The sequence below is a fragment of the Macrobrachium nipponense genome, chromosome 32, assembly GCF_015104395.2.
Source record: "Macrobrachium nipponense isolate FS-2020 chromosome 32, ASM1510439v2, whole genome shotgun sequence".
NCBI lineage: Eukaryota > Metazoa > Arthropoda > Malacostraca > Decapoda > Palaemonidae > Macrobrachium > Macrobrachium nipponense.
The window spans coordinates 54,105,453-54,117,952 of record NC_061094.1 but is presented as its reverse complement, the minus strand read 5'-3'; the positions used below and the strand labels follow the sequence as shown (position 1 = coordinate 54,117,952).

The following is a 12,500-nucleotide window of genomic DNA, read 5'->3' as shown; positions in this document are numbered from 1 at the left end:
TATATTATATATATAGATATACTATAATATATAGTAATATATATATATATAGTTATAATATATGTATATTATATATATATATATATATATATATGTATATATATATATATATATATATATATAACATATATATATATATTATTTATTTTTTATTTATTTATTTATTTCATTAATTAATTTATTTGTTTGTTTGTTTGTTTGTTTCTTTGTTTGTGTACACTCAAGCATCCTCACGCCATTATCATTAAATACAATAAACCGTCGAAACCCCAAATACGAGAAAGGTAGATAACACAGTTTGCTAGATATTTTATTAATTCCGCTGTCACGCGTCTTCGTCGACTCTCTCTCTCTATATATATTTTCGTTTTATCCTGACGGCGTCGGTTCTAAGGGAACAAAACTCCTGACGTGTCCCTGCAAAATAGGCGACACCTGCCCTGTGCGTCATAGCTCTTGCCCCCTTGGGGCGCCCTCCCAGTTAAGGTTTTTTTTGGTTTTTTTTGGGGGGGGGTTTTTTTTTTTTCTTTTAACTGATCGACAACTCGACCTACCGTATTTATTTCGTAGTCCTTGCAGTGGAAAGACAAATAAAAATGATTTTTATTTTTCATATGCTTGAGATTTTTTTATTTTTTTTTATGTACTATTTTTGGTTAAATGTTTGGAACTTATTGAATGTTACATGATTCATATTGGATCATTTGTTTTAAAGCTTCGTTGAATACGTTCAAGTAAATCTGTCAGATCATACGTAAAGTGTTCATTTTATATGTATATATATGTGTGTGTGTATTATATATATATATATAAATATTATATATATATATATATATATATATATATATATTATATATAGCAATCGTAGAATTACAAAAGACGAATGAATGTGAAAAAGGGCCTCTGAACATAGAAGACTAAAATAACCAAATTCCAATTTTTATTTTTCAAGAATGCATTTCTTATGATCCAATAGAGTGGTAGCATATATACGAACGGTCGTTGGTTGTGATGCTTTAAAATACAAAACGTGGGAAAAGCCTAAACTATTTTTATTGAAATGAATTAATAATTTCGATGAAAGTAACACACACACATACACAAAGGGAAGAAAAAACCATACCGTGATCATATCACTCGTCCTTTTCCCTCTTTTGAAATTGATACCAGATTTCGGGTTACGTCGAAAAAAAAATGTTTTGCTTATGATAGTTACAAAAAAAGAAATTATGATATATAATATATATATATATATATTATATATAATATTAATATATATATATATATATATATATATTTTTGTTTTTTATCGCTGAAAAGAAAAAAGAAAAATATTTCGAAAGGTGTTCCTGAACGTATTTCATATTTTCATACCTGCCGGGTGTGATGCAGTATTTCGTGAGAGAATTTCAAGTTTTTTTGAGAGGATATACACTGTAAAAATACTCAGTTGAAAACGAGGCGTTATCCGACCTCCAGCTTACTCGGAGCGCGTGCAAAAATCTACGCTCAAATTGAGCGTCGTTTCACCAACGAAATTAAAATACATACGCTATATTTTATTTTTTTAGAAATAGTTTTTTCTGCTTGTTACATGCACATATTTTATTTTTGTTTTATATTTCCAATTCTAATATATCATAGATATCCCTATCCAAAATTCCTGTCTTTGACTCAAGTTAAACGACTTTTTTCAGACCATTTTAGCTTTCCCTCCCGCCCCCCCCCCTCCCCCCCCACCCCCCCCCCCACCCCCCTCACCCAGAACAACAACAGCAACAACAACAACAATTTAGATGTAGGTTTACTCCCAGAGTGAGCGATTACTCTAGTACGGAGATAGCATAATATATGCAGAGTTAGTGGCTGTAATGTAGTACAATGTTTTGATTGGTTACCATGACTATCAACCCCGACAGGTTGCTACTAAACTCTCCTACGTACGAGACCAGAGGAATTAATGTATTTCGCTTGACGTTTCATTATCTTCTGGTAATACGAATCTTTTATGTTATTAGTGTTGAGTTAATCAAGCAGGCATCAATTCTCGAGCATGTTACAGTTGAGGATTTATTATATATATATATATATATATAATATCTATATATATATAGATAGGGAATATAGATATATATATTTTTTTTTGGTTTTTTTTTTTTTTTTTTTTATTTATGTATACAAACATGCACTCACACCACATACCACACATGTATATGTATATATGTATGTAAATATAATAAAAGGAGCCCATAAAAACGCCAAAATATAGAAAGGTTTTATGGGCTCCTTTTATTAGACGGAATTATGTTGTAACAAAACATTTTTACCAGTCATATTATATTATATATTAATATAATATGTATATAATATATATATATTATATATATATATATATATATCTATATATACACATATACATATACATACACAAACCCCTCCCATCCATAAATTCTAAATGTTAAACACACACACACACACACACACACACACATATTCAGAATACATCTCTGCAGCCTCGTATCTTACTATCTGCATTTATCGAGCCCTGAAATTGAAATGATTATTGCCGAGATCAATCGCTCTGCATTGGATGAGCTGATAGCACGCACTGTGATATTATTGCTGTTCCTATTTAACAGACAACAAGCGTAAATCAGGCCATTGGGTGTATTACATGCAGATGGAACACACAGATATAGATATAGACATAATTTTATTTTAGAGTGAAAAGAAACTGAGAATTAAGTTAACGACAATGTTAGATTGCTTTCTTGCCCATTTTCGCCGAAGGTAACCTAACAAACAATAAATATTGAAGTATGATTGGCAATAGAAAGTTGCGAACGAGTTTTAAGTAGTAGTTGTTTGCTTATACGTATGTGAGTTTTTTTGTTTGTCTGTTTGTGCTCCTGTTATTCCGTTTGTCATGCCTTACATTTTCGCAACTTTGAACACCGTATTCTTTGGGAACTCGAATTCCAGGTCAGTGGCCCCTGTGGGTTGTTCGATATGAATAGGAGTTCATCTTCTTAATAATAATAATAATAATAATAATAATAATAATAATAATAGTATAATAATATATAATCATTTCAATACGTTATAATGAATTTTCAATTATAATATAATATATATATATATATATATATATATATATATATATATATAGATATATTTATGTATGTATGTATGTATGTATGTATGTATGTATGTTGTATGTAAGGCCATAACACTATTGGACGTTGCAACCATATCTTAGTATTATGATGTATTTACAGTAAAGACATTCAATATATATATATATATATATATATATATATATATATCTATTATATATATGATATATATATATATTTCGTTATATTATATATATATATATTATTATATTTATATATATATAAGATATATATATATATATATATATTCGATCTATATAAATATAAGATATATATATAGATATATATAATATATATATATATATATATATATATAATATATATCATTCACTACAAATATCCTTTAATATCTAAATTCCACTTTACCTCCCAAAGATATATTTTCATATATGTACCGAAGGGGAATTTTTTAATTGATAATAATTTTCGTCCCCCCATGGGATCGAACCACCGTCCAAGTGACGGGGACCGAAATCAGGACAGTCCGTGACGCTATCCAATCAGCCACAGAGACGCTATAAGTTCATATCGATTCTGACCTTACAATCACCCTCGATCTGGGTGCTTTCGTAATTAGAATCGATATGAAACCCCGTCTACATGTTGTCCATTCGAGCGTTTTTGACAGCACGTAGCCTTTGTTATGAATAATTATCACATCGACCGTGATCCATTTTATATCAATTCAAGCTACAAATATCCTTAATATCTAAATTCACTTTACCTCCCCAAATGATATATTTTTTCATATATGTACCGAAGGGGAATTTTTTTAATTGATAATAATTTCGTCCCCCCATGGGATCGAACCACCCGTCCAAGTGACGGGGAACCAATCATGACAGTCAGTGACGCTATCCATCAGCCAACAGAGACGCTATAAGTTCATATCGATTCTGACCTTACCCAAATCACCCTCGATCTGGTGCTTTCGTAATTAGAAGTCGATATGAACCCCCGTCTACCATGTTGGCCAATTCGAGCGTTTTGACAGCACGTAGCCTTTTGTTATGATAATTAATCACATCGAACCGTGATCCATTTATATCAAATTCAAGCTACAAATATCCTTTAATATCTAAATTCACTTTACCCTCCCAAATGATATATTTTCATATATGTACCGAAGGGAATTTTTTAATTGATAATAATTTCGTCCCCCCATGGGATCGAACCCCACCTCCAAGTGGATATAGCTTGAATTGATATATAATGGATCACGGTTCGATGTGATAATTATTCATAACAAAAGGCTACGTGCTGTCAAAACGCTCGAATTGGCCAACATGGTAGACGGGGTTTTCATATCGATTCTAATTACGAAAGCACCCAGATCGAGGTGATTTGTAAGGTCAGAATCGATATGAAACTTAATAGCGTCTCTGTTGGCTGATTGGATAGCGTCACTGACCTGTCCTGATTTCGTCCCCGTCCACTTTGGACGGTGGTTCGATCCCATGGGGGGACGAAATTATTATCAATTAAAAAAATTCCCCTTCGGTACATATATGAAAATATATCATTTGGGAGTAAAGTGATTTAGATATTAAAGGATATTTGTAGCTTGAATTGATATATAATGGATCACGGTTCGATGTGATAATTATTCATACAAAAGCTACGTGCTGTCAAACGCTCGAATTGGCCAACATGGGTATAACGGGTTTCATATCAGATTCTAATTACGAAGCACCAGATCGAGGTGATTTGTAAGGTCAGAAATCGATATGAACTTATAGCGTCTCTGTTGGCTGATTGGATAGCGTCACTGACTGTCCTGATTTCGTCCCCCGTCCACTTGGACGGTGGGGTTCGATCCCATGGGGGGACGAAATATTATCAATTAAAAAATTCCCCTTCGTACATATATGAAATATATCATTTGGGAGGTAAAGTGAAATTTAGATATTAAAGGATATTTGTAGCTTGAATGATATATAAAATGGATCACGGTTCGATGTGATAATTATTCTATATATATATATATTATATATATATATATATATAATATGATATATTATATATAGATATATAGATATATATATATATGATATATATGTTGTGTGGTGTGTGTTGTTGTGTGTGTGTGTGTGTGTGTGTGTGTGTGTTATATTCAATAAAATATAAAACAAAATTTTCGGGAGAGAGAGAAAAAAAGATATACAAGCATGACTTTTTAAATGTCATGAACACGAATTCTAATAAAGTGCAGATCCAAGTTCCAAGTGCTTCAACTTTCTTCATAAGAGAGAAGTGCAAGTGACAGTTTGAGGATTAAAGACAAAAGTTCCAAACCATTTTCGCAAAGTTTAAAAGTTTTTTTTTTTTTTTGTCGCTCCATAAATGCAATTTTTTTGCGAGGTTCAATCTGTTCGACGCCTGAAAAATGGAAAATGTTTTAGCGTGTTTAAGATAGTCTCTGCTCTGGTTTCAGTGAGAAAAATTGGATTTAAATATATTTTTAAAATCATGAATTTATTGATTTAGTTCTGTTTTATAGTGTTGAGTATTTAGCTGATAGTTTTGAACTTTTTTTACTGTTATTTTACATACGATTTTATACGATCAATTTTAACTGGAAAGGAAAGGCTGAATTTTCATTTGTTGCAGAGGTTGAAATCAAACTTGGGGTTATAGTTCCAATAAGTGTAATATACAAAATAACCTTCCTTAATATTGATTCTGTAACTTATGATTATGTAATACTATAAAATGCAATAGAAATGTCTTGTTTTATTTATCTATGTATATTTTCTTACTTTGAATACATTATCTTATATATATCGTAATTTATATCTGTCGAACATAATTATAAATTGATGTGAAAAACATGACTTTATTAACTTGTAAAGGTATCAATTCACAAAAATGCCTTTTTGTTTCAATTTTCGTAAATCTTATTGTACCATTGGCAGAATTTCTGTCATTTACGTCCGTTTGAAGTCGTCGTTACTCTCTCCATCCAGAGGAGTAATAATCCTTGATAATGTGAGACTCATTAAAGTGCTATTAAAGTATTAAAAGCATCAGTCATCCCTCTGTGCAGAACTGGACGTCGGAGAAATTAAGTTAGATGGCAACCTTGGCAACCTTGAGTATTAGCTATATCAGATTAGTCTCTGGCGCTATTTGTAGAGCGTTGACTCTGTGATCTAATTGGAAACGTGAAAGTAGCAGGGGATTGAGGGTCCATGACATTTTCAGAAAAGTTGAAAACTTGGCTATTTCATTGAGGAAAAATACAATTTAATCGTGACATTTTCAGAAGAGTTGAAAAATTGGCTATTTCTTTGAGGAAAATACGATTTTATTGTGACTTTTCAGAAAAGTTGAAAACTTGGTTATTTCATTGAGGAACAAAAGGATTTAATCGTGTCTGACATTCTCTGAAAAGTTGAAAACATGGCTATTTCGTTGAGGAAAATAAGATTTAATTGTGACATTTTCAGAAAAGTTGAAAACTTGGATATTGCATTGAGGAAAAATAGGATTTAATTGTGACATTTTCAGAAAAGTTGAAAACTTGGCTATTTCATTGAGGTAAAATACTATTTAATTGGGACATTTTCAGAAGAGTTGAAAACCTGGCTATTTTCGTGCGGAAAACATATATACACTATAATTGTGACATTTTCAGAGAGTTGAAAACCTGGCTATTTTAGTGAGGAAAAAATACAATATAATTGTGACATTTTCAGAAGAGTTGTAAACTTTGTTATTTCAGTGAGGAAAAAATACGATTTACTCGTGATATTTTCTGAAAAGTTGAGAACTTGGCTATTTCAGTAAGGAGAAAATACGATTTAATCGTGACATTTTCAGAAGAATTGAAAACTTGGCTCTTTCAGTGAGGAAAAATACGATTTTAACCGTGACATTTTCAGAAGAATTGAAAACTTGGCTCTTTCAGTGAGGAAAAATACGATTTAATTGTGCCATTAAAGAGGTGGCCATTTCGGTGAGGAAAAATGCTATTTAAGTGTGACATTTTCAGAAAAATTGAGAGATATGATTTAATTTATTCTACAAATAAAAAAACTGGAAGATTTACCAGACGTGTACCAGCTCAGTGGACATGTATCAAAATTACAGGTCAAAAATGTGTCATTATATCCAGGCAATGTATCGCTTTTCTGTTAATTAATCTTTGTGTAAAAAGTGACTTATTCCGTTTTCCTGAGAAAGTTTTTATTTATATTATTTTTAGTATTTGTTTATCTCTCTTTAAAGGAGATTTTATTTTTTACCGAATACGAAACCTGGGATGATTATTTGTTTTAGTTACAGATTACGCAAATCTTTAGATAGACAGATGACATAAGGTAATTTTTGAAAGTTGAATCAGGCAACCTTTATGTCAAATTGTAAAGAGCATATTTGTCAGCGTAACATGTAAATGAATAGTCGTAATATGAAATAAAAGTTTATATATCAGTTCTCTCTCTCTCTCTCTCTCTCTCTCTCTCTCTCTCTCTCTCTCTCTCTCTCTCTCTCTCTCTCTATATATATAATATATATTTTATATAATTATATATATATAATATATATATAATAATTATATATTTATATAAGTCATATCACATTTCCGTGATTCATATACATATATCGAGCTACAATGTCCTTTAATATCTAATTCGCTCTACCTAGTAGGTAAAAGCTTCACTGACGTTCCTGGGTTTGAAAGGATCCATAGGTTCGCGCCCTGGTCCAGGCAAACTCTATTATCGAGAAAAAATTCCCCTTCGGTTAAGCATATGAAAATATATTAATTCGAGGTAGAGCGAAATTAGATATTAAGGACATTTGTAAGCTCGATATATATATATAATTATATATATTATATATATATATATATATATATATATATATATATCACATTCATTGTAATATCAGTTATTAACCCTCTCTTCTCTCTTTTATCTCTCTTCTCTCTCTCTCTCTCTTCTCTCTCTCTCTCTCTCTCTCTCTCTCACACACACACAGATAAATATTCCTGAGTTGGTAAGCAGGCTCATAATGGAGAAAAATTACTTAGCAATCATAAATACCTTCGTTTTAACTATGTCCATTTAATTAACAGAAAGATATTCGCAAACGCAGGCTTCTCCATAACCATCAGGAACGTAATCTTATAATTATCGTTGTTTGCAAACACACTCAAGTGGATTTAAGAGGCGCCATAAACCTCGAATAATGGCTGGTGCGGTTTCTGGCATATCTGGAACCTTAATTGGGACATCTGGTTCCCTCTGGCGGATTTTATTTCCTTCTCTGGAAGGTTTACAAGTTAATCAGGCTCATTAATTCGTCTCCTGACTGCAACAAGGGAATCAGCGAAGCGTATAAAGGCTTGACGACCCTAGAAGAAGCTGCTTGTATCTGTGAGAAGATTACTTCATATTACTTTATATATATTCATCCATGTTTTTTTTCTATGATGTAATTTCAGAAATCTTGGATGAATTCCCATCATAATATTTGAGTGACCTTAGAAGAAGCTGCTTGTATCTGTAAGAAAATCTTCCTTGTATCTGTAAGAAAATCTTTAGGGTGAATGAGGTTAAGAAATAACTGGAAAATTACTCCATATTACTTTTCATCATTGATTTTTTTTATATCGATGATGTAACTTCAGAAATCTTGGATGAATTTCCATTATAATATTTGAGTTTCTTGTCCTTATTTTGGACATCAAGTAAAGCAGATTTAGAATGGAGAGAGAGAGAGAGAGAGAAGAGAGAGAGAGAGAGAGAGAGAGAGAGAGAGAGAGAATTGACAAGATATTTTGAAATTTTTATGTGTTTGCCCTGAAGTTTATCGATGACATAACTTAAGAAATCTTGGGTAAATTCCCAGCATTAGATCTCGGTTCCTTGTCACGATACTTTTAAGGAGAGCAGATTGAAAGTAAGGGGTATTATTACGTCATATACTCAAACTCGGAAATCTTTGGCAAATGTTTTTATCATACGATCAGCGCCCATATTCAAGAGAGAGAGAGAGAGAGAGAGAGAGAGAGAGAGAGAGAGAGAGAGAGAGAATTAGTAATCTTGTTTCTCTCTGTTCCAAGATCCAGTTAATTTTAAGACGTGGATTATCTTTAAGACGGAGACTATTTTCTATTTAAAATTGGAATTCTGATGGGAAAATATTAGCAAATTTAGGAGACTCTCTTAGAAATACAGTCATTCTTGATTCCTGGCATTCCCAGTGGCTCCCCTGTCAATCACATTTCGACCTTTCTCTCCCTCGTTGCTGTTATTGCATTGTTGAATAACAATCTAACAAAGATTTCAACTTGCTTATGAAGTTCCCTAAAACAGAATGAGAAAAATGAAAAAAAGGTAATAATGAAAAAGTATTGTCAAATGTAAAATTGTCTGCTTTCAGTTTCCTCATACCGATTTTCCTTTTATGACATCCTAAAAGAGACCGCTACATTTCTGTGATATTCTTGGCCCTATTACCTGTTCATTTCATGTACTTTCCCTTTCCTCCCTCTCCCCTTTTCCATCTGCTTTTCATTTTACATACTTCCCTTTTCCTCTCTCTCTCTCTCTCCTTTCCATCTACTTTCCCACAGAATTCTTCAATATCTCGTCACTGCTTCTCGGCAAAGATGCGTTGAGGGACGTAAGTCTTCATTACGTGAAAAAGTTCGATCATTCGGAAGAATCGCTTCCCTCCAACCCCCTTCCCCCCTCCAATAAATAGTTTTTATGCCTGCTTAGTTCACAAACCACTTCCAGAGATCAAACGGAAGCGGGGCAGATTGATGTTCCTTTTGATGTGGGTTCCGTGAATGGGAAGGGGAAATGGGGGGGGGGGGGGGGGGGGGGGGCGGCGGTAAGTAAGTAAGAATCTGAACCCGCAGCGTTCTATGGCTTTTGTGTTGATTTTTTTATTCAGTCTTGTGCGTGTTTGTCAAAGGCGCCGAGTTCGATTTTTTTGTCTTTTTTCGAAGGGTATGGGAAAGGGGGACTGCACTCACGAGCGATTTTATATGGCTCAGACACTAAGCCCGTGAATGGAACCATTTGAATAAGGGTTTTGATCAAATGCAGATGCTAAGTTTTATTTAACTATATATGCGTCAAAAATAGGAAAAGAGGAATTCATTAAATTTCCACTCTAAAATGAGAATATTAATTAAATTTCCACTCTAGAATGAGATTGTTAATTACATTTCCACTCTATAAATAAGAATATTAATTAAATTTTCCTAATAAGAATTTAATTAAAATTTCACTCTAAAATGAATATTAAAAATAAATTGGTGACTCTAAAATGAGAATATTAAGTTTCCACTCTAAAATGAGAATATTAATTAAATTTTCACTCTAGAATGAGATTGTTAATTACATTTCCACTCTATAAATAAGAATATTAATTAAATTTACACTTTAAATTGAGAATATTAATTAAATTTCACTCTAAAATGAGAATATTAAATAAGTTGTCACTCTAAAATGAGAATATTAATTAAATTTCCACTCTAAAATGAGTATATTAATTAAATTTCCACTCTAAAATGAGAATATTAATTAAATTGCCGCTCTAAAATGAGAATATTAATTAAATTTTCACCCTAAAATGAGAATATTAATTAAATTTCCACTCTAAAATGAGAATTGGCATCATCCTTTAAATAGTATGGAAACGAAATAATGAAATTATTATTATTATTTAAGAACCGTAAAATCGCATTGTACAGCCTTTCTTATTTCGGTCTCAACACGTCAACAAATAAATTAAATCAAATTAAACAAATGAATTACAGAAAATCAACCCATGATATATTAACTGTAAGAAATGAATCATAAAAATAGCAAGCAAATAATGCTCCATAAGTTTCTTCTGCGCATTCGAGTTTTCTGTACAGCGTACAGTACAATACTGTATGAGCCATGGCCTCTGAAACTATATCTATTAAAAGAAGCCCATAAAAAACGCCAAAATATAGAGAGAAAATACTGTGTTTCAGAGTCTGCTGTCTCTCTCTTCAGGTAGATGAATGAGAAAAGTTACAGAAAAGGTGGTATTTATACCAAGAGATCCATCCACAGTTAAGCCAGTTTAGGTCACTCCCACTGATAATCCTTCTTTAATCCTCTTAAGCGTTGGTTAAAGAAGGATTATCAGTCGGAGTGCCGTAAATAGGCTTAACTGTGGATGGATCTCTTGGTATAAATACCACCTTTTCTGTAACTTTTCTCATTCATCTACCTGAAGAGAGTGACAGCAGTCTCTGAAACAGTATATTTTCTCTCTTTATTTTGGCGTTTTCATGGGCTCCTTTTATTAGATGGAATTTCGGTTTGTAACAGAACAGTTTTATCTGCCATATATATATATATATATATATATTATATATATATATATATATAATAAATATATATATATATATATATCTATATATGTGTGTGTGTGTGTGTGTGTGTGTATATACATATATATATATATATATATATATATATATATATATATATATATATATATATATATATATATATATATATATATATATATATATACATATATATATATATTATATCATATATATATATATACACACACATTCATCTCGTTCAGAATTACGTATCTCAAACTCCACTTTCATTCTTTAATTCCGAACGAAATTACGCCCAAGCATTTTGACGCGTATTACACCCAGTCTCTCCCGCTACGAGTTCAATAGAAGGCAATTACGGAAGCCAAGCGACCAGCAACTACGAACTGCCCCGACTCGTTCGTCGTTGCTCTCCTTGCATGAACTGATACGCATTAAGTCGAGTGAATTGCACAAGCAACGAATTGCAGTAATATCTCAGAAATGAGGAGGTGGTCCATTCCTTCCTAGTCGACCGTCGAATGAATATGCAAAAGCGCGAGTCGCTTCTTCTTGCTCGTGTGGAGAAATGACGCATTGCGAGCGTATATTGCTCGTATGTTACTCAAGGAGAGCAGACGCTTTATAAGCGCTATACTGCTCGTATATTACTCCGGACTCGATTTGCTTGAGGGAGTACGGCTAACGAGATGCTGGTCTTTATAATAAAAGTCATATTTGGATCGTGTTCACCTCAAGTTTATTGCCGTAATTGTGGAGATGCAGTCTCTCTCTCTCTCTCTCTCTCTCTCTCAAAGTAATATTTCATTTTACAATTTTGCTGATGACCCATAAAGATCAGGAAGTTTGCACTAGGACAGAAAATAGTTACATTTATTTTGTAAACATAATACTGAAACACATTTGATGGAATGGAGTTGCCGACTGCCTTTTACGTTAATTTTATCAGAAGATAATTTTTTTTTTTTTTTGTG

General features: G+C 32.3%; 1 protein-coding gene across 1 annotated transcript in view; it reads right to left on the bottom strand.

Moving 5' to 3' along the window:
- LOC135207429 (transcriptional regulator Myc-2-like) overlaps nucleotides 1-12,500 on the bottom strand; it is a 164,800-nt gene that overhangs the window by 610 nt on the left and 151,690 nt on the right. The gene's annotated exons all lie outside the window — the stretch shown is intronic.